Source organism: Leuresthes tenuis, unplaced genomic scaffold (genome assembly GCF_036924035.1).
Source record: "Leuresthes tenuis unplaced genomic scaffold, fLeuTen1.0.hap1 SCAF_11, whole genome shotgun sequence".
Lineage (NCBI taxonomy): Eukaryota > Metazoa > Chordata > Actinopteri > Atheriniformes > Atherinopsidae > Leuresthes > Leuresthes tenuis.
In genome coordinates, this window is record NW_027325365.1 from 35598975 (window position 1) to 35626042 (window position 27068).

The 27068-nt window shown below is 41.3% G+C and overlaps 1 protein-coding gene across 2 annotated transcripts in view; it reads left to right on the forward strand.

Annotated features, from left to right (window-relative positions):
- The first annotated feature begins 14587 nt into the window (after positions 1-14587).
- abhd18 (abhydrolase domain containing 18) overlaps positions 14588-27068 on the forward strand; it is a 57542-nt gene continuing 45061 nt past the window's right edge. For both annotated transcript variants that reach the window (XM_072396299.1, XM_072396298.1), the window contains exon 1: positions 14588-14693. The gene's annotated coding sequence lies outside the window, so the exon portion shown is untranslated. The remainder of the gene's footprint in view (positions 14694-27068) is intronic.

The window sequence follows — 27068 nt, forward strand, 5'->3', positions numbered from 1 at the left end:
ATGAGGAGTTATGCACGATTTCGGGTTTTGCTCTAAAATAAATTGCTTCACTCAAACTAAGTTAAAACTACTTTGTCCTTCATATTTATCAATGTTTAAGCTGGTTTCAAGCATAAACTTATTTTTATAACGTTGTATGAGAAAGTACCACACTGATGGTTTAGCAATATGCTCCGCATGAGGAGTTATGCACGATTTGGGATTTTGGTCTGAAATTAATTGCTTCACTCAAACTAAGTTAAAACTACTTTGTCCTTCATATTTATCAATATTTAAGCTTTTTTTAAGCATAAACTTCTTTTTATAACGTTGTATGAGAAAGTACCACACTTATGGTTGAGCAATACGCTTCTTATGAGGAGTTATGAACGATTTGGGATTTTGCTCTAAAATGAATTGCTTCACTCAAACTAAGTTAAAACTACTTTGTCCTTCATATTTATCAATGTTTAAGCTGGTTTCAAGCATAAACTTATTTTTATAACGTTGTATGAGAAAGTACCACACTTATGGTTGAGCAATACGCTTCTTATGAGGAGTTATGAACGATTTGGGATTTTGCTCTAAAATGTCTTTCACTCAAACAAAGTTAAAACTGATTTGTCCTTCATATTAATGCATAATGTCTAAATAGGTGTCACACTTAAAAGTATTCATATTACCCTTTATGAGCAAGAACCACACTTGTGATTGAGAAATACGTTCCTTTTAAGGAATTATGCACGATTTCGGATTTTGCTCTAAAATGAATTCCTTCACTCAAACCAAGTTAAAACTGTTTGCCAAGTTTAACGACCTTAAGATGATGATATGGCTATCAAACCACAAACGCAATAACCGAAAATTCGCTGCCCTACCATGCTCACAACCTTTAGACTTTGGAAAAGTAGATCACAACTTTTAATCCCCCATGGTTTAAGAGTAACCTAACCAAGTTTGAAGCTGGTAGCATTAAATCTCTAGTAGCAGTTCAATCATATGCGAGGTCTGGATACAGAGGGACTTTCCAGCCTATATGCATGCAGTCAGAGAAGTGTCACGGACACACCTTTTACAATATCGAAAATCTGATCACAACTTCTAATCCACCATGGCTGAAGAGTAACCTGACCAAGTTTGAAGCCGTTAACATTAAATATGTAGGAGGAGTTTGAATAAATGCGAGGTGTGGAAAAAGGCAAAATGGCACCAAGTTGCATGTTCAACTCAAAATGGCCAACTTCCTGTGGACCCGGCGCTATGATGTAAAGAGGATTTTTTGTGCGTCTGGGCATAATAAAGGCGTGTACCAAATTTCACCAGCCTACGCAAGACTAAGCCCAATGGCAGGGGTATTTAGAATATTTGTAGGCGGCGCTAAATAGAAATTTTCCTCCAACCACACAAAATATTCTTTACATACGTATGAGGTCGTCAGCGTGGACACGTGTGCCAAGTTTCATGACCTTGCGATGATGACATCGCTTTTAATCCACAAACGCCATAACATGATCTTCGCTGCCCTGCCACGGCCACAACCTTCAGACTTTGGAAAAAAGTCTCCTAATTTTTAATCCCCCATGGTTTAAGAGTAACCTGACCAAGTTTGAAGCCGGTAGCATTAATTCTCTAGTAGCAATTTGATCATATGCAAGGTGTGGAAACAGAGGGACTTTCCAGCCACCAGGAGGTGGTGCTATATGTGTGTCACAATCTGTAAATGTACGCAGTCAGAGCAGAGTCCCCGGCAAGCCTATGAAGTTTGGTGAAAATCGGACAATGTATGCAAAAGTGTGTTTTCTGGCGAGCAGAGGTGTGACGTATGAGGCCGTCAGCGTGGACACGTGTGCCAGGATTCATGACATTGCGATGATGATATCACTTTTAATCCTCAAATGCCATAACACGAGCTTTAATGGACGTGAAGTGCACATCTGTAGCATGTGTGAGAGTCCCAGCCTCTTACAGGGAACCCTCTGCCTCAGCCACGCCTTCCTCCTCTGTGTCCTCTGCCCCGTCCTCTGTGTGGGGTCCATCCTCCTTGCGGGAAGGCAAATACTGCATTATACATGGTCATGATGGCGAGGTACAGTTCCTTCTCAGTTTTGTCCGTCTTTTCTTTCTTCCTGACATCAACCTGGTTCTGCACATCTCTGGAATAGCGCCTTACATCAGCCAGTCGCAGTTGTTCAGCCCAGCTCACATAAATGTTTTTCAGTTCATGTGCCACATCTGGTAACAAACCTTTAATGACTGCATCGCAGGCCAAGGGCCTGTTTCTGCTGTGTTTAGTCTTTTTGGGTGTTGGTAACCGCCATGAGTAGTCACCACTTCAAGAACTCGATGAATAAAATCATCAGTTGACTCCTCTACTTTTTGTTTGCAGGTGTAGATTGCAGTCATGTTGATTTTGGTTCGTAAGGGAAGTAACGGCTGCCTTATATTCATCATTGTCGCCGTTATCCCAGTCAATGTGTCTCAGACAGAGATTTGGATCGGGTAGAACAGAATTAGTGAGGTCAATAAGCTAGACCTTTTTTGAGTTCCACTCCAGTAGGGCAGTGTCACAATTTACGTTCTATTTCATGTCTTGTCTTATTTTGAAAACTCACTGATCTTGTCCTCTTGTTTCAGGTAACTTGCCCTTCCTCCCGTGTCATGCGTCTCATTGTCTTCCCTGATTACCAAGTGTTTCCACCTGTTCCCCTTGGTCCCTCATGTGTTCAAATAGTCTGCGTTTCCCTTGTCTCATCGCCAGTGTGTTGAATTGTCTTTCGAGCGTTCGTCCGCTAGCCTCCAAAGTGATCCAAGCCTAAGTATTTCAAAGATCTTGTTTATTAATGATTTCCTCCTTGAGAGTGATTTTCTGTTGTAAGTTTTGCCATAGCCATAGATTTAGTCAAGTGAAGTTTTGTTTGTATTGTCGTTTATTCAGTAGTATCTCTGGTAGAGGAGTGTCTTTGATTTATAGTTATAACTTTCATAGTAACTCCATTAGAAGGAGTCTCCTTTTGTTTATTGCTTTTGTTAAATTTCTATAGAGCCTCCGATGGTTCGGAGAATGATAAGTTTATTTGTAAGATTTATATAACCTTTTGTTTTTTCCTCCTAGCGTGGAGAGAACCTTCTTTTGATAAGTTTTATAGTCTCACTCTTCTCCCCATAGGTATCGAGAAGAGTGAGTTAGGAGTTTATAATCTATTACTTTGCTCATCAAGTGACTATCATTATATAAATAAAATCTGATTATTGATTCTACCCTGCATCTGCGTCCAGTGCTTTCACGGATCGTGACAGGCAGAAAATGCGGCAGAAGATAGCCAATTGGTCAGAAAACACAGTCCCAGATTGGAGGAGGTCAGGCAAATGTTTGGTTGCCTCCTCAACGTCCTGGTTGGAACAGTACTGGAAAACAAGGTTCGGACCGTTGGGGCCCATTACCTCAACCATAGGGAGTGTTGCTGTTGTGCTGGGAAGGCGTCCAGGTCCGGATCAGGCACACAGAAAGCACTCAAATACACATAAGGGGAAACAGAAGGAGAAGAAGGTTTCATTTTTTCAGATACAATTGCATTGTCAGTCCGCCCCCCTATAGTCCCACTATTATCATTTTTCCCCACCATTTCTTTTGCTTGCTGCTTTCTTTGTTGCCTTTCCCACGCATCTTGCCAACATTTTAAATATGCTTTATAACAGTTTCCAGGTCTTCCTTCTTTTGCAGCTCTAGTACAGTGGGGCTAAATGACCCTCCCTCTGGAAAATCCATGTATATTATCCATTCATGCACACACTCCACACTCTCAGGCCCATACCTTTTTGTCAAAAAGTCAAAATTCTCTCCCAGGGGAGGGGTAGGACTTTGGAATCACTTTTTTTTTCTTTTTCTGAAAAATGGGGGAATATATTTATTTTATTCTGCAAACGTCTTTGCAGAATCCAGTGAATCAGCTTCAGAGGCCACTCTGCCTCTAAATACTACGCAAGTTAAAGAGGGGCCCTTATTTTCTATAAAGGTCTTCCCAGTGAATCACCTTCACTGACCGCTCTGCCTCTAAAACTAAAAGTTAAAGAGGGGCCCTTACTTTCTATAAAGGTCTTGCCAGTGAATCAGCTTCACTGGCCACTTTTACTTGGCTCCAAAAGTCAACTCGCTGTCCTATTATTCCCCAGAGTAGAAAAATATCTTTACCTTAATTTCTGATTTTAGTTTATCTTACTGAATGAGTGCCTCACCAGACAACAGTGGTCTTACTGAGTTTGTGGATCCCAGCGCTGGCGACCACAGAGCCGACAAGCAGTCCTCCCTTCTCAAAACAGTTACAAGAGGTAGGAGGATGGAGCCTTTGCTCCAGGTTGGCCAAGACACTGGTTCGTCGACGTCCTCTGTGACCAGTCGAGGGATCCTGCCGACAACGCATCTAATACCATTGTGTAAAATCTTGTGCATCTAATACCTGAGAATGAATATCAAGTCTTACAAGTGATTTAAGCATGGTGAGACACAAGTATAAAGCTAAATAAAATTTTCCATTACACACTACTTGTAGTTTTTCAACTAAGCTGTGCTTTTCCATTCGTAAAAATTGCTCGTTTGTAGTGGGACCCTTTTGAGCTTAGAAAACTGTTCAGAGGTTGGTCGGCATCTTAGGGATGGGGCGATAGGAGAATTTTCCCATCAATGAGGTGATGAGTCACGAAAAAGAAGTAGCCGGACAGGTTATTTGCTCCTATGCGCTGGAAAGAGTGGATAAACGTGATGGTAACAGTTGATATAGTAAGATTTTTTTGTTAGTTTTAGTAGTGTTTTTTTAAGGTTGTGAGTAGTGTTTTCATTTGTTAAGTAGTTTCTTTTTTTTTAGTGATGTTTAATGTACTTAAATGTATGTATGCTAATAGTTTATATAAAATATTAATCAATTTAGTTAGCTTTTCAAATCACAGATTAGTAATTTCAGGGGAGTATGTGGGGGTAATTTTATATCATATCCACACCACATACTGTTTGTCAGACTGAGGTCAGAGTGTTCTGTGGTTAGGTCAATAACAGAAGATAACTGTGCAAGATGAAGACATGAAGGACAAATGTTATCAACAGACATAAAAAGGGTCCAACAATCAGCTGTCTTTGGGAATCCTTGTATCCTGTTTGACATGTATCGCTTATTTTGTTGATAAAATTTCCTCTAAGAGGGTGCCAGGAGGCATCCGAATACTCTGATATTTTCTCCACAAGAGAAAATGTGAGAAACCTCCAAAAGCAGTCAAGAGTGACAGAGCTAAGATCTTGTGGGACTTCCAGATCCAGACTGGTAAGCATTGGACATTGTGGTGGTTGACAAACTACAGAAGAAGGCAGTAGTGGTAGATGAAGTGACTCCAAGTGACAGCAACATCAAAAAGAAGGAACATGAAAAGTCTGGAAAATACCCAGGGCTGAAGGAGGAAGTTGAAAAGATATGGGAATTGAAGGGAGCAGGGCCACCAGTGCTAATCGGACCACTTTGTGGCATGACCCCCAATCTGGGAGTGGCAAGAGCAGATCTCGGGAACAACATCAGAGACCTCTGTCCAGAAAAATACAGTTCTAGGAACAGCTAAGATACTGCTTAGAAGCTATGTATGTATACATAAATCTACACACACGTATGTACAGTGGATGCAATGAATACTTGGATGCATGTGGATGCATGAATACTTTTATTCATACCTCTTGAACTTTTCCACACTTTGTCACAAACATAATTATATTTTATCGGAATTTTATGTGAAAGACCATCACAAAGTGGCACACAATTGTGAAGTACAAGGAAAATTAAAGCTGCAAGCAACCATGAATGGGCTCTCGCATGTGTGCATGTCGGGGTATGCGCTGGACGCCGTCCGATGCACACCGCACAGCACAGCCGTCCGTCAAGTGTAGAGCAGGATGTGAAAATACCAGCAAAGCATAGTATCGTCAGACATAAAAAGTGCTGTTTTTGCCTAAGAGTAGGTGGCGTTATAAGCATATGTAAGTTTGGGCATATGTATGTGTTCTGGGTGGAGCTCAATTGCAACCTATGAAGTTTAGTGAATGCCAAAGGCAAGGCACACATATTACTATTGTGTTGGACGCTTATTATCATCCTGTTTCCACCCCAAATTTTTGGCTACTCCTCCCGCAGCGATGGTCTGACCGGAATAAAAAAATACATCGCTGTGTGCGCGTCAATCGAGATCGGTGTGCTATTAATTCTATATTAGACTCTAGTGGATTTTCTCAAAGTGTTCACAGACCTACTCACTGCCTTAATCATACCCTTGATCTTGTGCTGACTTATGGCATTGAGAGTGAACAGTTAACAGTGTTCCCTCATAACCCTGTCTTGTCTGACCATTTTTTAATAACTTTTGAATTTACATTACTGTACTATACGGCTTCTGAGAAGAATTTTACATATAGAAGGTGTCTGTCAGAGAATGCTGTAACCAGATTTAAAGAGTTGATTTCATCATCATTTTCTTCACTGCCATGTGCAGATATGACAGAGGACGGCTACCTAAATTTTACTCCAGTAGAACTTGACTCTCTTGTTGACAGCACTATAGCTTCAATGCGTACAACACTGGACAATGTTGCCCCTCTGAAAAGGAAGGTAATCAGTCAGAAGAGGTTGGCTCCTTGGTATAATTCACAGCTGCGTGCATTAAAGTAGACTGCAAGAAAGCTGGAGAGACAGTGGCGTTCCTCTATTTTAGAAGAGTCTCAATTAGTCTGGAAAGACAACGTATAAGAAAGCACTTCATAAAGCTAGAACTTCTTATTATTCATCATTGATAGAAGAGAATAAGAACAATCCCAGGTTTCTTTTCAGCACTGTTGCCAGGCTGACAAAGAGTCCGAGCTCTGTTGAGCCATGTATTCCTTTAACTCTCAGCAGTGATGACTTCATGAGATTCTTTATCAATAAAATAGTTTCTATCAGAGAGAAGATTAATGGAATCCTTCCCACTACTATCACTGATGTATTATCAAGTAGAGCAGCTTTAGAAGTATCTTTAGAACTTGATTTGTATTTAGACGGCTTCTGCCCAGTTGATCTTTCTGAGCTAACAACAGCAGCAGTCTCTTCTAAACCATCAACTTGTATTTTAGACCCAATCCCAACCAGACTGTTCAAGGAGGTTTTCCCCTTAATTGACACTTCCATATTGGATTTGATCAATCGGTCTTTGTTGACAGGATATGTACCTCAGACTTTTAAGGTTGCTGTAATTAAACCTTTACTTAAAAAACCTACTCTTGATTCAGCAGTGTTGGCTAATTATCGACCTATATCCAATCTCCCTTTTTTGTCAAAAGTTCTTGAAAAAATAGTTGCAGTTCAACTTTGTGATCATTTACATAGAAATAATCTGTTTGAAGAGTTTCAGTCAGGATTCAGAGTGCATCATAGCACAGAAACAGCACTGGGGAAGATTTTAACCAATGATCTCCTCTTAGCCTCTGATAGCGGACTTGTGTCTGTGCTTGTCCTGTTGGATCTCAGTGCTGCATTTGATACGATCGATCACAGCATTCTGTTACAGAGACTTGAACATGTTATTGGGATTAAAGGAACTGAATTAGGCTGACTACAAGCCTGTCTTAAAGACATAAAGACCTGGATGACTCAGAACTGTCTACTTTTAAATTCAGACAAAACTGAAGTTGTTCTCTTTGGACCTGAGCGCTTCAGGGAGAAATTGTCTAGTTATATAGTTACTCTAGATGGTATTTCCTTGGCTTCTAGTTCTACAGTGAGGAACCTTGGAGTTATTTTTTACCAGAATTTATCATTTGACGCACATATAAAACAGGTTTCTAGGACTGCCTTCTTTCACCTTCGTAATATTGCTAAAATCAGAAACATCCTGTCTCAGGGTGATGCAGAGAAACTAGTCCATGCATTTGTTACTTCAAGATTGGACTACTGTAATTCCTTATTATTGGGCTGTCCCACATATTCTCTAAAAAGCCTCCAGCTGATCCAAAATGCTGCAGCCAGAGTCCTGATGAGAACTAACAGGAGAGATCATGTTTCTCCAGTTTTAGCTTCTCTTCATTGGCTCCCTGTTAAATTCAGAATAGAATTTAAGATTCTTCTTCTCACATATAAAGTTCTTAATGACCGAGCTCCATCATATCTTAAAGATCTCATTGTAAGATATTTTCCTAACAGAGCACTTCGCTCCCAAACAGCAGGTTTACTTGTTACTCCCAGATTTTCTAAAAGTAGAATGGCAGGTAGAGCCTTCAGTTATCAGGCCCCTTTCTTGTGGAATAAGCTGCCAGTAAATGTCCGGGAAGCAGACACACTTTCCACTTTTAAGATTAGGCTTAAAACTTTCCTTTTTGATAAAGCTTATAGTTAGGGATGGCTCAGGTAATCCTGAAACATCCCATAGTTAAGCTGCTATAGGCTTAGACTGCTGGGGGACCACACCTTTCCTCACTTTGCTCTCTTTTTCCCCCTGTTTAATTTCTCAAATGATTTTATGTACATGTGACATTATTGTGGTTATTAACTTGTGTTGGGGTATCCTTTGAATGTATCCTTTGTATCCTTTGAATGGTGTTATGGTACCCCCCCCCTTTCCCTCTTTTCTGTCTCCTCAAACCCCAGCTAGTCGAGGCGGATGGCCACTCTTCCTGGTTCTGGTTCTGCCAGAGGTTTCTTCCTGTTAAAGGGAGTCGTTCCTTTCCACAGTCGCCTCAGGCACGCTCAGGACGGGAGATTGGACTGAAGACAAGTTTCGGTGCAATCTGTTGGTTTCCTTAGCTAGGATATTAATTTTTGAATTGGCTCTATATGAATGAATTGGATTATGATTACAATTAATTGATTTCCAATAGGCTTGAATTGGACTATATTATTTACGTGCCTTGAGTTGACTATTGTTGTAATTTGGCGCTTTACTCTCTCATTACTCGAAAGCAATTTTTGAAAATTGGGAAAACCTGGGAAAATTTCTTATGTAAAAATGCATGGAAAAGACCTTAATGAGGCAACAAGCCCAAAACTACTTCCCCTTGGAGGCCTCCTAACCCAGCCATACGACATCAAAGACACATCATTCAAAGTTTGTATGTTACAGGAAAGACTCAACTTTAACTGTGGTAAAGGGCTTGTTGATAGATTATACAGCTTTGGACAGTTTACATTTTAGGTTGCCAGAGGACCTCATCTCATGACTCTCACACTCTAACTCCCACTCTAAAATGATTAAAAAAAAAACTTTCTCAAACAAATGCCCCTCACGTCCAAAATATCTGCCTGATCTAGACAAATTTTACATCAAAGCGTAGGTATTTTAGTCCTCTTTCACACAAAGTCACTCTCATTGAACTGCCTCACGGATTTCTCACAAATCACCTCTGAGTGCAGAAAGGCGCACTCCAGCTCACATACTTTTCCATTATAAACAGGCCGAGCCATGAAATCAGTGTGAAAGACTCATTTGAAAACTGCCATAAAAAACGAGCCACAGACAGGAGAAGAATAAAAATTTCACCGCTGGCTTCCCACATCTCTTCTGGCACTCACGGTTCAAGAATTATTCGGATACGACTTCTACTTTTCGATCAGCGACCGTTTGTTCCAGACTTGTGCTTCATAATTAAAACCCCATGATTTTAAGGGGACAAAGTGAGGTGCAGATTTGACAGTTGGTTGCCCATAGCAACTAATGAGGAGGCCAGACCCAAGATGGCTGCACTGTTCTAATACAGCTGATGAGGGCAGAGCCAAGATGGCTGCCCTGTTCTAATACAGCTGATGAGGGCAGAGCCAAGATGGCTGCCCTGTTCTAATACAGCTGATGAGGGCAGAGCCAACATGGCTGGCCTATTCTAACAGCTTTATGCCTGCCTGTGTTATGTGTGCTCGTAATACAATATAACATGACAGCCTCTGTCTCTCAGCGGGCAGCAGCAGGGCAGCCAACATGGTTACACTGTTATAACAGGTTCATGCCAGCTGCTCATGAGACAAATGCGCGCGATTGCGCGCACTTACTCACATGTTCCCATTATTCTGAACAGATCAACCGGGCCTTATGTGTGATAACAGGTTCATGCCAGCCCCTCACTGCTTATGAGGCCAGAGCCAACATGGCTGGCCTATTGTAACAGCTTTATGCCAGTCTGTGTTATGTGTACTCCTAATACAAAATAACATGACAGCCTCTGTCTCTTAGACACCACATCACACATTTTCATTTTAAAGAAGCTGTCCTTCTCTCCTTTACACTGATAGTGAGGGCTGTGTTCAAACTGCCATAAAACCTGTATTATACACAGGACCTTGATATAAATTACATAACTGTCTTCAGCAAACCTTTCTGCTATTATCAGGACAATTTTGTTTTCACCTGTGACTTATAAATCCATTGAAACAGCTGTTTGTTCTCAGGGGCCACAGTCTGTCCTCCTCTGTGTCTCTCTGGCTTAAACAGGCCTTCTCTGTGCTTTCCCTCACTCATGCTGTCTAACGCAGGCAGGTTTCACCACAGCAAGCCAGAATCTGACATTTTACACTGGATCCTGATCATGCAATGTATGACTGGCAACAAGCAGCTCTCTCAGCACAGCACAGCCTCTCTGTCTCTCTGTCTTGACGGGCAGCAGCTTGGCACCCATCAAAATTTCTTCACAAATTTTCTAGTAATAATATTAATGCCTTCACGAACAATAGGGCCTTTGCATTTCACTGCTCCTAATAACTAGGGCTGCAAGTAGCACTGACCGGGCCCTCGCACTCCTGCGCATGTCGGGGTAGGCGTTGGTCTCCATCCGAGGCGCACTGCACAGCACAGCTGTCTATCAAGTGTAGTGCAGGATGTGAAAATCCCAGTCAGGTGTAGTATTGCCGGACGTAAAAAAGGACGTTATGGCCACCAGGATGTGGCGCTATAAGCATGTGTAAGTTTGGTCATATGTATGCGTTCTGGGTGGAGCCCAAGTGCAGCCTATGAAGTTTGGTGAAGATTTTGGGTAGATTGGTAATCGAACTTTGAGGTTTCGCCACGGCCACACCCTATAAAGTTTGAGAAAAATGTCCATAACTTTTAGTCCCCCATGGCTTAAGAGTAACATGGCCAAGTTTGAAGCCTGTAGCCTGAAATGTGTAGGAGGAGTTTGATCAAATGCGAGGTGTCGAAACAGGCAAAAATGGCGCCAAAACGCATTGTCCACTCAAAATGGCCGACTTCCTGTGGACCTGAAGCCATGGTGTCCATACGCGTTTCTGTGCGTCTGGGCATGTCGAAGGTGTGTACCAAGATTTGTCAGTGTACGGCAAAATGACCCCATTCGTTAGGCGTAATTGCAATGTTGTCGGTGGCACTATAGAGCGATTTTGCACCGCCAATTTTCGCAAACGCCAATTTTCGCGAACGCCAAATTGCGCCGTTTCCACCGCTGTCTGAAGGAGGTTTCGTAAATAATGATAATAATAATAAATAAAGCTGCAAATAGCTATGAACGGGTCTTCGCAGGTGTGCACGTCGTCACCATCAGAAAAGAAATAAACAATGCGATGAAGAATGTGCCGTTGTGGTCTGGGATGAGTTCACTGAGCCAGGTTTCAGTAAAACACAATGCGGTAGATCTGCAGGTCCGAGTTTCTAGTGTTAAGAAGCAGCAGTTCATCCATCTTGTTGTTTAGGGAGCGGACATTGGCCAGGTGTATTGACGGGAGAGCTGTCTGAGCTTAACGAGAGCGCCAGCTCGTCTGCCCCGTCTGCGTCTCCTGAACATCCCATAGAGAGCTGCTGCTCCTCCAACTAAAAGTTCCGGGAATATTCCAAAAGTGTGACCAGTTGAGTGTTCAGACTTTATAAGTTCCTCCCGAGTGTATTGAAGGGCAACTTAAAATGTGACAAATTAACAAAAACAAACAAATTACTGCTGAGCGAAGCACCAAGACAGGCATCCGTGGCACCATCTTTAATTGTATGAGTGCAACCAATTGCCTTCAGAAGTTGCCTGATGATTGCTGAATGATCAAATGTTGAACTAATGACTAAATAGAGTCCACCTGTAGTGTCCAAACATGTGGAAGAAGATGCTCAGGTTAGATGAGACCAAAGTTGAACTTTTTGGCCTAAATGCAAAATGCTATATGTGGTGGAAAACTAACACTGCACATCACTCTGAACACACCATCCCAACTGTCAAACGTGGTTGTGGCAGCATCATGCTCTGGTGTGCTTCTCTTCAGCAGGGACAGGGAAAATGGTTAGAGTTGATGGGTAAGATAGATCAAGCCAAATACAGGGCAATCTGGGAAGAAAACCTGTTGGAGTCTGCAAAAGTCTTGTGGCTGGTTAACCTTCCAGCAGAACAACCACCCTAAACATAAAGCCAGGGCTACAATGGAATGGTGTAAAGAACGAAGAAGAATCCAACAAACCTTCTTTTATTGAAGTACATCTCTATGACAGAACTCAATAACTGTTGGCCATGACCACACCATAAAACATCCAAACAATAACCATCTTTCACATAAGCTTCACTTCTCTTTTCCATTCCATCAACACTCTCTCCACACACAGGCTCACACCTCACTCTTGTACTCCCCCGCACACCTCGCTTGCACATCCAACCAGACACAGTCACAGATCATGGGAAACCACAGAACTCGAACATTAACATTATAACATTACTGCAGGGTCGCTAGAATATATATGTATAATATATATATTCTGCCTTGTTTTTCACTCATTTCACCGAATACCGAATGTGACTTTTTTTTGCAATATTCGGCCGAATGTATTCGTCGGTTACTGAATATTCGGTGCCTCCCTAATCTATATAGATATGTATACATAAATCATATAGCTATATGTATTTGTCGCCTCATAGCAAGAGGGTTTCTGGCTCGAATTCCGACTGGGGCATTTCTGTGTGAAGTTTGCATCTTCTCCCCTTTTATGCATGGGTTCTCTCTGGGTACTCTGGCTTCTTCCAACCACCAAAAAACATTTTCTAAAATGACCCTTGGACTGAGTGTGAGGGTGGATGGTTGTTTCTTCTCGCTTCTCTCTGTGGCAACTTGTGGTGCACTGGTGGCCTTTCCAGGGTGTATCCTGTCTTTTTTCCAATGACAGCTGGGATAGGCTTCAGCCCCCACTACCCTGAGCTGGATTAAGTGGGTATAGAAAATGGATGGATGTAAATATATTAATATATATGATATTAAAATCATATATTAATTTCTCCAGCAAGGTGGATAGAGAAAGAAAAGAACTGCATATTTATGTAGAAAAATAATAAATATTTTTAAAAAGTTCATGATTTGAGATTATAAACTTAACACTGAAGAAATATTTTGCTTTTATTTTAAACTTTATTTCTTTCTTTATTTGTTTCCCCCAAGGCAGATGCTGCTTTATTCCATCATCTTATTCAAGAATGGATCTATGAAATAGATGATCATTTAAAATGAGTGTGGTTTAACTGATCTCTGGCTTTTTTGGGACTCCTCCTACAGAAACCAGTCTTCTTGAGCCATTGGTAAACAGTCTATATCCCTGAACATATTCAATTTATTCATTCCAAGATTTTTACTTAAAGTTTTTTTCTATATATATATATAGGAAGCCATTTAAATTGCCTTATTCTAATTATTATTAGTAGTAAAATAAACAATGGAATAAACTGGCTTCGTGATTGTTGTACTGCTCCACAACTCGTGAATTTGTCTTGCGCCTGTCATCCAACGGCTAACTACAAGCAATTCACTGGGAAAAAAACAACTTACCGTTATCTAGAAAACTCAGATAGCTCTATCAAAATGTCGTCTTCTGTCAATCTGGCCATGTTTTTTTTTTTTAACAATAATTCAATTAATGATGATACGGAGAATTAGCATTGCGAGAGAGAGTGAAAAGAGAAGACGTGCTGCTCTTGTAGACATCGCCAAATTGTGAGTGTTAGCCTACTTTTTAATGCCTTTTTAATTAGAGTAATACATTTTTTTAATTCTCTGAACAATAAACTACCCTCTGTCAAACTACAACTCCTACTGGCGAAACTTCCTGAACCTGAGGCAGCTCCTTTATTTCCTGTCTCACAATATTGGACAAACTGATTAATCCAATTGTGTCACAATGGTCAGATTCACTCAGCTTTTAGTCACACACTGTACTAGCCATCATTAATAAATGAAGCTTTACTCATTAAATGATATGTGTACATTTTCTAGATAAAGCTGCAACCATCTCTGTTACTAAAGTTTAAATATTAATTCAATGTCCCTCTGCCATCCCTCAGCCCAGAGAATTGTTGGCAATGCATTATGGGATATCTTGCTCCGGTTAGTGACTATCGGATGCTCACTACATTTCGCGGTGAATTGTGGGATACATTGAGTGCACTAGATAGTGAGCGTAAAAAATCCCTAAACATTCGGACACCAAATTAGCAAATTAGCAAATTGGCGTAGCCACTATATAGTGCACTATATAGTATAGTATAGTATATGGCCAGTGACCACTATATAGTGTTTAGGGAGGGATTTCGGACACAGCCATGGAGTACACTCATGCGCAAACCGGCGCCGTAAACGGCCGTAAATCGTTGGCGCATGCGCATCTTCCATTTGATTAATCACTTTGCCCTCTCCGGTGTGAAGCTACAAGGTTGAAACTTGAAAAGCGAAGAGAAAACCGACCCGTGCGTGTGTTCTGAGGTAGTATGAGGTTCCTGATTCTATCAAAAGCATGTCTCTGTCTGCATGTCTTTGTGTTGGTGTCTTCGTCGTTCGAGGGCATCTGGAGTGAATCAGAAAGTCTGGTCAGATAACTTTAGGCTGTGAGTGGGAGCTGAACTTCGAACAGCTGCAAACAGCTGGAGGCCAGCCTGTCAGGGCGGACGGCTCTTACAAAGTATCCGTATTTACAAGGTTTTAAAAGTTTTGTGCTTTATCATCGTTCTTCGTCTTGTTATTTTCATTTGACCTGCTGTGCTGTGTATCAGAAAAATCCAACTTTTACTTATTCAACATTGTACTCAGCTCCGTCATTAGTCATACCGTCTTTATGACCTTTGTTCCAAACCATAGCCGCACTCTGATGTTCTACTTCCGCTACTGATTGTGTTGCATGTTTATGTTCGGTGAATTGCTGTAAGTGGCCTTAGTTGTTGTTGTGGTTGTTTTCTTAAATTTTCTTTCACAAAGATGTAGCTGAAGCGGGCCTCAGGTCCAGATAGTAGCACCTTTGGAGACTGTGATGTGACGTCACGCTGTGCTTAACTTAGGGTAGATGGAGGGTTGCTGTGTTGTTTAAATGCTATATTGCTCTGAGGATGTCTGCTTTTTCCAGGGACCCCGAATACCGACCTTGATGAATCAGAATCAGACCCTTTATTGTCATTATCCAAAATAATACAATGGAATTGTTTGCAGACCCATTAAAGGGGAACTCCGGTATTTTTAAACCTAGACCTTATTTCTGGCATGAAATACATTTATCTACTCACCAAGAACAGTTTGGCGAAAGTCGGTGTCCTTAGGAAGCTATTTAGAAGACTCGCGATCCGCATATATCCATATAACGGAGTGAACAGGGCAGGGATGATGCGGCGTCTAAATAAGGCATTATCTGTCTTTATTTCACCAATACTTTAAGAAGAATGAATGAATGAACGTGTGCTATAGCTCTGTTAGCTCATAGGTGCTGTTATGTGGCTACTTGCGGCTATAGGAGAGCTAATTGAGGAATTTCTACACAGGCACTCTACTGGGATGAATTGTTAAAACCTTATTTCTGAAGTGGGCAGAAAATTCATTGCACTGAGTGATGGAGAGAAACTCGTTGGGGCATGTAGATGAGTAATTTATAAGGCGGGATTCTAGTATTGTTTTGGTTGTACATTGCAGAGAAGTGATTCTGTCCATTCTCAGCACCTTGTTGTAATCTGATAAAAAAAAATTATGTAAAATATCATAATAGACAGAGAGTCTGCTTCTCCTTCATCTACACTCAGCTTTCCTGCACTTATGTTTGAGTGTCTTAAGATTTTCGTTAATGCATGGTGGCTTGCATTTTGGAGCAGCTTTTTTAAATTGGAGTGGAGCAACAAGGTCAATGATTGTATATAGCCTGGAGTAAAATTTGTTTGCTAGAAAATCTGCAGAAGAAGGGAGAGTTTGTGGGGGCAGTGTATTCCTGTGAGCTATAAAACTTGTCTTGTCTTTTCCAGACAGTGCATTCATTTTTCACCTGGGTTGTGGATATAAAAACATTATAACTGATAACTAGGTCCAGTGTATGGCCTCAAATGTGGACTCATGTTGTTTAAAACTTAGTTTATCTAAAAAAATGTAAATGTAGTTCATATGCAAGTTAAAATCACCAACAATAAGAATTTTATCATAGTTTGTGTTAAGAGTGGATAAAAACTCTGAGAATTCTGTTAGAAAGTTGGGGCAATGATTTAGTTGTCTGTATACAGTGATGGTAAGTATGGGTGAGTGACATTTGAAAACGGAGGCAAGATATTCAAATGAGTTAAAAACATCAGGTTGGCCAGACCACCTCCCCTCTTCCCCTGCCTACAAGAAAAATTGAAAAGCATAGTTCAACGGAGCAGTTTCAAAAAGAACAGCTGGCACATCTGAATTCAGCCAGGCTTCAGTTAAAAATATGCAGTCAAGGTGGCATTCTGCAATAAGGTCGTTCACCTGGAAAGTTTATTGGTCAGGGACCGAATATTCAAGAGAGCCATTTTCAGTTTCTGTGGCTTTATTTTAGATGAAATGGTTATGTTATTGTGGAATACTGGTCTTGGAATACTGTATTGTTTTTTGACAGGACCTGGTGATTCTGACTAGAATGTGCCTTGATGCAGGAGTTGGAGATGTAGAACCGTTAGAGGAAACTGAGTGCTGGCTGTGAGTAGATGTGGGTGCATGTGGCAGGAGGTACCTGAAGGGGGAGCTCTTATTGAAAACAGGAAGCTGTGAATGTGCCATCAGGCAAGAGGGGGGGATCAGCTGTGGGGGTGAGAGATGTAAACAGTCAATTACATGCGAAGGTGTGCACCGCATGCTGTAGGTTGGCAGGCAGATAGCATCTGGCTACCCCTCTCGTTTGGATGGATCCCATCTCGTTCAAAAAGAGACTCAAGATCCGAGAACAAGTTGAAATTGTTGATAAAACCAAAGTTGTTCAACCTGCTGGCGGATTGGAACCAAGTGTGAAGGCTGAGTAGTCTGCTAAAACAGCCAGTTCCACGAGCCAAAGTCGGGACAGGGCCAGATATAAAAACAGACTTTCCAGCAGGGCCACTGGAAGTCATTTTGAGCAGGGGGTGCTGAAAAAAATTCAGCCTGTCGTTATGGAAAATTACGCATACAATTCAGAAATAATAATGTTGCTGTTTGACCTGTTGTCATGGCGACCATTGTACTAAAAGTCCAGTCAGCCTGAATCGCTATCGTTTAAATGTTATTCATTGTGTTTTATCTATTTGTATATGTGCAGTTGAGTGAGTGATCCTATATGCCTATTTAAAATAGCCCAGCCTAAATGTAAAATTTAGGCTGGGCTGTAGAATTTTGTTCTGAATTGTGTTCAGAGTGAGGGTTTGTAACACACAGTGGGTTTACATGATGAGATTAACTTGATTATAGCTATAGTTGGGTTATGCTCCTTATCTGAGGGTAATTATCCTTGGATATATGGCGGTGAATGAATCGAATCACTGGCACAAAGCATGAAATATGATAGGTAGCGCTGTACCCATTTCAACTATTGCTAATAGAGCCACTTCCTGTTGACGTCTTCACCCCAACAACAAACGAAACTAAGGCATTCGAGAAAGATGGCGAACGAAGAGCGAGATGAAGCTACGTCCCTCTACATTTGTGATGAGCTGGTTATGGGACAAACGCGATGCACAACGGCGCATTCTCCATCGCGTTGTTTGTTTCTTTCTGTCAGTGGCGACAACAAAAGTAATATCGTCTCCTTCGACTAACGGGTGACAATCGCTGGGAAAAAATCTGGAGGATGCGCAGAACGTTCGATCCGATCCACTGCCATCTACATGCACGTTCAGTTGGCATTTGGATCGAGTTATCCCGGGGTCATAATTCGATTGCAAGTAACCCGATCCGATTCGATCTCTTGTCAGATTAAGCTGTCTACATAAACTGAATAACTCAATCTTATTGTAATTTAGCCATTAATCCGATCCAATGGCCCGCATGTAACTGCACTGACAGTCAGATGTAATCAGTTCTCAGATAAACATTTCTTCTTTTAATTTACCTAACAATAATAAAGCAATATACCATCATTTAACCTTTTACCGTCTTTGCACCATCACATGTAGGCTAGTTTATGACACAGGCAACCCTGTTATCTTAAAAAATCAATTCAAGCACACCACAATGAATTGATATGCAACTATTTACATGCTAACTACTCTCCACAACATCATTACACACAGCACTGAAACTCTCCACGTCACTACGCACAGAAACTCTCCACATGGAGGTCAAATAAAACAAACTAACACACCATCAAAATAACAGTCTTCAAACCTTTCAATCTTCATCCCCATCACCAACATACTTCTACAAACATACTAGCCTACTTACAAGGCATGAATGAAATCAAATGTGTCCAAAAGTCGAGGCACGCTCTGGGGTCCTGGAGATAAAATCTCTCAATAGGGGACGAATGTCCAGAAAGTTCATTATATCCGTGTGGACATACATCAGGGAAAGGTGTGTCAGTATTTTCTGAGTCGTGGTGCTGCGTACCCATGTTTTCAACTGACGCAAGGAGGAGAAAGTGCGCTCCGATGACGCTACGGAAACATAATTCCATCAGTTTTTCTGCCTCTGAATACATGGTTTGTGTTTGTGGCTGGAACTTTGACAAACATAATGCCAAATCATGGACCGAAGCACACCTGCAGCACACTGTCACACCCTTTTGTGACTTGGGTAAGCTGCTTGGCGATGCTTGACCCAAGCATTTTGAGCTGGAGGTCAAGGTGGTCTGTGTCGAGCTCCTCTAGGAGCTGAAGGGCCTCCAGATTGACTCGCCTTCCCTCTGCTGCTTTGATGAAAGCCCACTCTCGCTTTGCAGCAAGTTTCATATTGTCCTGATCAAATCTTCCGTGCAGCTGAGCCAACACCACATGAACAGCCTCGAAAAAGTCGCCAATCTGCTTTGTGTGTCACGCACCACTGTCTCTGGCTCTCTAGTTTGGCGAAAGCGAGCGGGGGTTCTGCTCACTCTGGAGGTGGAGTCCGGCATTGTCATGGGGGTTTGTGATGCACAGGTTGCAACTTTATGGATCATCTCATCCACAACTGCATCATCCCAGAGTGTGGCTGTTTGGCTCTTAACACACCTATGCATTCTAGTGCACCATGCACACTTGCTGTTGCGCTCTGCAGGCTTGTGGAAACTGCTTCACAGGGCTCAAACAGGGCGTGGCAGCATAAAAGACCGAAATATGTTCTCCCTTTTAAAGACTGTTTGTAGAGTCCCTGTCAGAGAAATTCCCTCAAAATTAGGCTCAGAGTCGCTGGATATGATTAAGACAAAACATTTATTTCTTGCATGTTTTGATCCTTCGATGTTGGCTCTTCCTATCATTGTGAAGCAGAATTCACCAAGCGTTGGATTGTTCACCCATAATGGGGAACGTGAGCTGGGTTAGACCGTCATGAGACAGGTATGATGTACTACAACATCATACTATTGCTATTTATGTTATTTATGTTGACTGGCCACACAATGTTATGGGAAAATTAGTCCAGACAGTCAAAAACTATTTCACTAGCTACACAGTGTTATGAGAACCAAAAGGTAGGAGGAAGCCTCCCCCCTTCATATAAACCTTTATTCTTGCAGCTTTCTCATAGTATAAATCCATAATTTTTCTAACAGTCCCCCTATTTTTGCTCTGCTATCCCCCCTGACACTCTTGTCATAATTCAGCTCATGGAGTGCAGCCAGGAGAGAGGGGTAAGCTGCAGTAGTCCTGTTTCCATTCAAAAGTGATTTGAATAATTGGGAAATGCTCATTAAAAGAAATTTGAATCATGTGTGTTTCCACCAAAACTACGGACTTTGGTGAAAACTATTTCCGCAGGTTGGCATGACAACCAGCCTGTAAACGTTTTACCGGCTTCCCGACCTGCAGCTCTTGATATATGCTGGCATTCCTCTGCTGTTTACTGTCAAGGATAGCGGTTATTTGTTTCTCCTTAATTAAAGTTAAAAATGCTACTACTTCTTCCTCGGTCCACACAAGTGGAGTGACCCGCAAACACCAGAAGCAGTTGGGGTGAAAGTGCGCTACATCAGACTTGATGCAAACACAGCTGTTTCCATCCCTTTCGAATCCCACCCAGCACATCACCGGTTCCAACTGTTACCCTCTGGAAGGAGGTACAGGACAATAAAAGCCAAAACAGACTGAAAAACAGTACATGTACCAGGGCTGTTGCATGAATAAATGAACACTGAAGGGTATGCTTCTTTTCACTATCCTGTGCAATATTCCATCTTGGGCAAACAATATTTTTCAACTGTGCAACCAAAAACCATTTAATAATTTTAAACTGTTCAAATATGACATGAAAGTATTAATGCTAAATGTACATTTCTTGTCTATAAGCGTATGAAATAAGCACGTTTATTTAGACTATATTGAAGTGATCCAGGAGCTATGTTGCCTGGGGCTTTAAGCCCCTGGTAGGGTCACCCAAGGCAGACAGATCCTAGATGAGGCACCAAACAAAGAACAGCTCACAAGACCCTCATGATGATAGATTCAGGACCATAGCAACTTATTATTATCAATATGATAATAACTGATGACACCTATTTCCAATGACTTCATAAAATGAACAGAGTCTGATGTTGCAGGGCATTGGATTACAGTGTAGGTCAAGGTCTTTTAACCCCTTCCCATTCTGGTAAAACTATCCATAAACACATCTCTATGTGATACCTTAAGTAAACTGAGAGCTGTTCTGGGATCATAGGAAACAAAATCTTGATTTTGGTGTATTTTGAAAGCTACACACGTTTTTTCCAAACAGTCAGAGTCACTCAAAGTGTTACTGAAACTATATAACAAATGTTTGACACACAGGATGGTGGTCTGACTAAATGGCCTTGTAGAGCTGTAAATGTAGCCTGAATCAGCTGTGCATGTAACTGTACTGACAGACTTGTTGGGAACTGTTGTACCCTGTGGTAAAAGCATTGAAACTCCTATAGTCTCAAGTGAGGTGTCATTCAAAAGCTAAGAAAGCTAGCTGAACTCATAACTGAACTCATAAGAAAGAAAATGTGAAATAGATACACAGCTTCCAGCTGATTTAGGAGAATGTGTTGATGAAACCATTTTTTTAGGCATAATAGTTTTTCTGAAGTCAATTGTTGGGATGCATGTCAACAAAGACACCTGTTTTGCTTTTGTTGTTGTTGTTAAATGTACCTGCTGCTACCGTCATGGTATCTTAAAAATACTTTGGATCAACTGAATCTCAAGAATCTCAGATTTCTATGAGGTAAAAGTTGGTAAAAGGGTAAAGTTGTGTAGAAAACAGCTGACTCCTCTGCTGACCAAGATCTGCTAACAGCCCACTGGTAGGCTGTCACTCTTTTAAGAGGTTAAATAGCAGATCTCACAACTGTTTCAAAACTGTTTATGGGCCTCTGGGGATCTTTAACCTTTAGGGTCCTTATAAACCAAGCTATATAGCTATATAAATGTGCCTGACAATCTGCAGTGAGGCACGTTTGGAATGTCAGTGACATCTTTATTTGCTCCTGCAGAACCTATGCTGCTGAGAAGGGAGGCGGCAGTGACAACAGAGGGCAATGGGTTATTTTAACATGTGACGCACAATCTATTCCCGTTTGCCATCTTAATTTCTCTAAAAAAAGTAACCCTTTGACAACAACATATGCAATGAAGAAACTGACTGACTGATAATCAGGGACCAGGAGTCTGCAACACAAAGCAGGATCTGAGTGTTTGTTAGGTAACCTGAGGTTCAGTATCATGAAGCTGGTTAATTTCTTCCTGGGGTAGATGACCATGACGATTTGTGCTGGAAACCTAATGTAAAGCAGGGTAGGTTTGAAGATGAGAGTTTGACACATGTAACATCACTGGCTCCTGACAGTCACTTCTTTCAGAAAATGAAAAAAAAAAAAAACATAAATTGGTGCGTTAACAGTGACTCTCTGTCCGACTCAGACTGGAGTCATTAATTGATTAGATCTACTTGTGCTTTACTTGTGCTTTTATGATGTGGCAGTGATATTGCTGAACTTATTAATTTATACGCATTGACAGCTGCCATTTTTGCTAAAAAGAATGCAGACTTTTGACATTAATTTTTCCTTTTTGTTATCTTTCCTTTCTGATTTGGCTGCAGGAGCAGTACTACTTTCAGTCTGTTAGTGACTGGCCATAATGTCAACTCCTGTTTTTCAAGAACGTGCAGGTATCTGTGGACTGAAACTGCCATTATATGGAAAAATGACAAAATAGAAATTGCTAAATAAACAAGTAGATATGATAATAAATGCTACTAAAAAATTTTAATGAATTATTGTAGGCTAAAGAAAATAATATAGAACGTGAAATAAATTAATTTCAGCTTAATTTTCTTCTTCTATTATCTCCCTTAGGACATTTATTTCCATCTTTTCTTTTTACATTTCCCTGTCTTCATTTTTACATTCCTATATGCATTTCTGACTCATAATGCACATGAGGGGGCAGTCTTTCATTTAAGGCCTGTTTCACAACATAGCCACAGGGACTAGAAGGGGGGACGCTAACAGTGTTTGTGGCTAGCTTAACTTGCAATAGCCTAAATTTTTGTTGAAACTTCACAAACAACTGCCATATTTTAAACAGACCAATCAGTTACTGAGAGAACACAAGCTGTCTCAATCTGTTGAATTAACAAGCCATCTGTGTTGTAGCTTCAGTACCAGGAGTACCATTTCTGCAGCTTTTGGTTTCAGGCACCATCTTCTGAAAAACGATCTGTGCAGTATGATAATCAGCCAATGGCTGAAAACCTGAGCCTATTACCCTCATTTCCATAATGTGGCAGAAATGCATACAGGAATGTAAAAAAAGGAGACAGGGAAATGTTAAAAGAAAACAATTCAGCTCGGTGAAATAAACGGAGAGAGAAAATGCAAAGTGAAAATGACAACACTCTCAAACTCCTCCTTGGGGATCCCAATCCATTCCCAGGCCAGAGGAGCGTGTATTCTGGGTAATTATTTTGGTACTACACAGATCACTTGACGATAGGTGAGTGTTGGAACAAAGACTGACCAGTGAACTGAAAGCTTCGCCCTTTGGCTCAGCTCCCTCTCTACCATGATGGGCCGGAGCAGCGCCCTCCTTACTGCTGATGAAGCATCAATCCATCTGTCCTTGCATCGCTCTAACTGACCATCACTTGTAAACAAGATCCAAAGATACTTAAACTCTTCCACCTGAGGCAGGGATTCATCTCTGACCCCAAGAGAGCAGTCCACTTTTTTTTTTCCAGTTGAGAACCATAGCCTCAGATCTGAAAGAGCTGACTCTCATCCCAGCTGCTTAACACTCCAATGCAGCTGAAGTGCAGAAGCCAACAAAACCACATCATCTGCAAAACATAGAGATGTGACCCTGAGGTTCCCAAAACAGATGCCCTCCTCTCAACGACAATTGCTTGAGATCCTGTTCATGAAAATGCCAAACAGGGTTGCTGACGAGGGGCAGCCCTGGTGGAGTCCAGCGTGCACTTTAAACGAGTTCGATCTACTGCCAAGAATGTGGACACAGCTCTTGCTTTGGTTATACAGGGACTGAACAGCTCCCAAATGCAATTCTGGTTCCCCATACTCACTCAGTACCACATAGAATCCTTTTTCAAGTCCATAAAACACATTTTCCCATTAGCCCTTCGGTAGCTCTGTAAGGGTGAGGATCTGGTCCACTGTTCCATGACCTGGGCAAAAACCACACCACTCTTCCTGAATCCAAGGTTTGACAATTAGTCAGAGTCTCATCTCCAACACTCTGGAGTAAACTCTCCTGGGGAGGCTGAGCAATGTGAACTTCTGTAGTTGGAACACACTCTTCCTTCCCCATTCTAAAAAAAATGGTAACCACCCCGGTCTGGCACTCCAGAGGCATTGTCCTAGACCTCGGTGTAGAGGTAAGTCAGCCATGACAATCCCACTATGTCCACAGCCCTTAGCATCTCAAGGCGAATCTCGTCTACCGCTGGCACTTTACTGCAAGGAAGCTTTTCAACTACCCTTGTGACTTTCACCAAGGTGCTGGAAGAGTCTTCCCCAAGTCCAAGACTCTGCCCCCTTAATGGAGGACATGCTGGCTGGATTGAATAAATCCTCAAAATGCTCTTTCCACTGCACAACGATGTCCTCAGTTCAGGTCGGCAATTCTCATCCCAGGCTAAGAACAACCTGGGAGGGATAGGGAGTTTTCCCTATCTGAGTCGTCAAATGGTTTGCCAGAACCTCCTTGAGGCTGATTAGAAGTCCTTCTTCATGGCCTCACTGAATTCCTCCCACACCAACTCTGCAGCTCTTTAACCACTCTGTACCTATCAGCTGCTTCAGGGATAAGCAAGTCCGAAACGCCTCCTATTTCAGCTTGGCGGTTTCCCTTGCCTCTGGTGTCCAGCAACCGATCCACCAGTTATTGCCACGACAGGCCCAACAACCTTCAGGCCACATCTCTTGGAAACTGCATCCACAATGGAGGTCCTGAATGATGGTCCATTCAGATTCCATGTCCCCTACTTCCCATGGTATGTGAGAGAAATTCTCCTAGAGTTGCGAGTGAAGACCTGGGACCTCTGCCAGACATTCTGTGTTCAAAATCATAACATGTTTGGGCTTACTAGGTCTTTCCGGCAGTCTTCCCAATGGATCCAACTCACCACCTGGTGGTAATTGGTTGACAGCTCTGCCCCTCTTTCTACCCTAGTGTCCAAGATATACAGCGACATACAATTGATAGTTATAACGCGGTATCTCTTGACACCAACCATCCATCACCTGCAAGTGACAACAGAGATTCAATCTTACTTTGGCCCTCTCGTTTGTTGAGCAGGTTGCGAGCCGCAGGTTGCGAGTAGTGGTGTCCCAAGTGGTCATTTTCCCGCTGCCTGCCCTGGGGTTGGCGATCAGATGTCTGCATGCCGGATTCTGTGGGCCTTCAGTGCATCGGGCAAGCTATTGAACCACTCTTCCTCTATGACTTCTTGTCACCAAGGAGACAGCTTTGACTGATGTCAGGAGATCTTACATCAAGAATGGGGGAAAAAAAAAAAAAATTTGTAGCTGTGTTCACCTAAGTGTTTGAGTTAGTTTGTTTGGTGAAATAGGCCAACTCTGGTAAGGTGAACTTCACTTTTAACGAATAGAAATGTGTTGAATCTAACAAAAAGTCTAACAAAATTAAGCTAGCTTTTTGCGAAGAAAATACTTTGTGTGGAGCAAAAAAACATGTTGTTTATTGATGTAACATTAAATACAGCTATGGAGGTTATAACGTGCAATGAACACAAAGAGCATGGAACACAAATAACAAACATAAATGATCGCCAAAGACGAAAAACACAAAAAACTACTTTGCTATAACTTAATTTCTCTTTCTTTGTTTTATTCTTCTCACCAAAGTTTTCTGGCATTTCCCGAGTTTGATTTGTAACGTCTAAATGTGACTTGGCTGAGGCTCAGATTTCAGTCAATGATATGCCTGAAAACTTTATGGCCATGTTCTGGGCGTAAGAAGCTAATTTAATTCAGTGTTAGACTCTCCTATAAAAAATATGTCTATTTTTCCATTCTCGTGTCTTAAAACACAATTTTGTTCAAAGGGGTCTGAGAAATACATTAGTAATATGCAGAGCAAGTTAGCAACAATCATAAGTAATAAAAGAGATCATAGATCAACAGATTAACAATGTCATATTAAATGGACAGTTACATTCGTATGTACATTTGTATCTATATTCCCTATATATCCGTGGAAATATATCATTCATATGAATCATTTTTCTTATACTTTGTACAATCTTGTAAGTGGTATAAAAATGAAGCTCTGGATGTCAATGAAAACCCTAAATGACATGTAGATAATAAACACATTTAACATAGTTTCTACAGTCTACAGCGGAAAGTTAAACTGAAGAAAATAGTCCTTTTTGGTTTCCCTTTGGAATGTGGCAATGGCGAGCATTCAAATCGTCTCAGAGGAAAGAAAGGGTCAGTTTAAAGTGAAGTGATGTTTATCTAAGATGATGAGGTGCCAACATTTTTTAAAAATAATTATTTATTTATATTTTTACGGTGTTCCCATTAGAATTTTTCATGTCAGTCTTTTCGGCACCTTCTTCTCTCAGGATAAGGGTTTTGTCTCTCTCCTGGCCTAAGAGTTTTATGATGAGCTGACCTGTTGTCTTGTGTTGGGGCAACATGAATGAAACAAAAACATCACAGGGTCGAGGGAGGTTCTTGATATGGGGGGAAGTGAGGGACAAGTTTTTGTTTTTGTTTTTTTACATATTGGTTACACCTTATCAATGTAAAAAAGACGACCTTATGCTACATATAGACAGTTCGCCTCTGTAACTACCTACCTTGCCAACTGAGAAGTGTATTTGCAGTTAAGCAACATCAAACCATCAAATGTTAATTCCTACAGACTGAGTGATTGACAGGTAAATGTGTTAAAGGACAGCGCTGAGGAGGTTAAGAAGACTGTGCTGAGCCTGTTGAAATATAAGTTACTGACAAACATAAACCTTTATCTGAACCAAAACCTTCATGCTGTTGCACTAGTTAGTCTATCACTGCCGGTCAAACAGCAGATGCTGAGGCAGACAGGAGGAAGTATGAATCTGATTTTGTCATCAGTTTTTCATTTTCATGTTAAGCCATTTGCTTTGGCCTGTACTTTATTTTATTGCCTTCAACCACATAGTTGAACTTTGGAAATGGGAGAGGAAACACTATTGGAATTGTTGTCACCA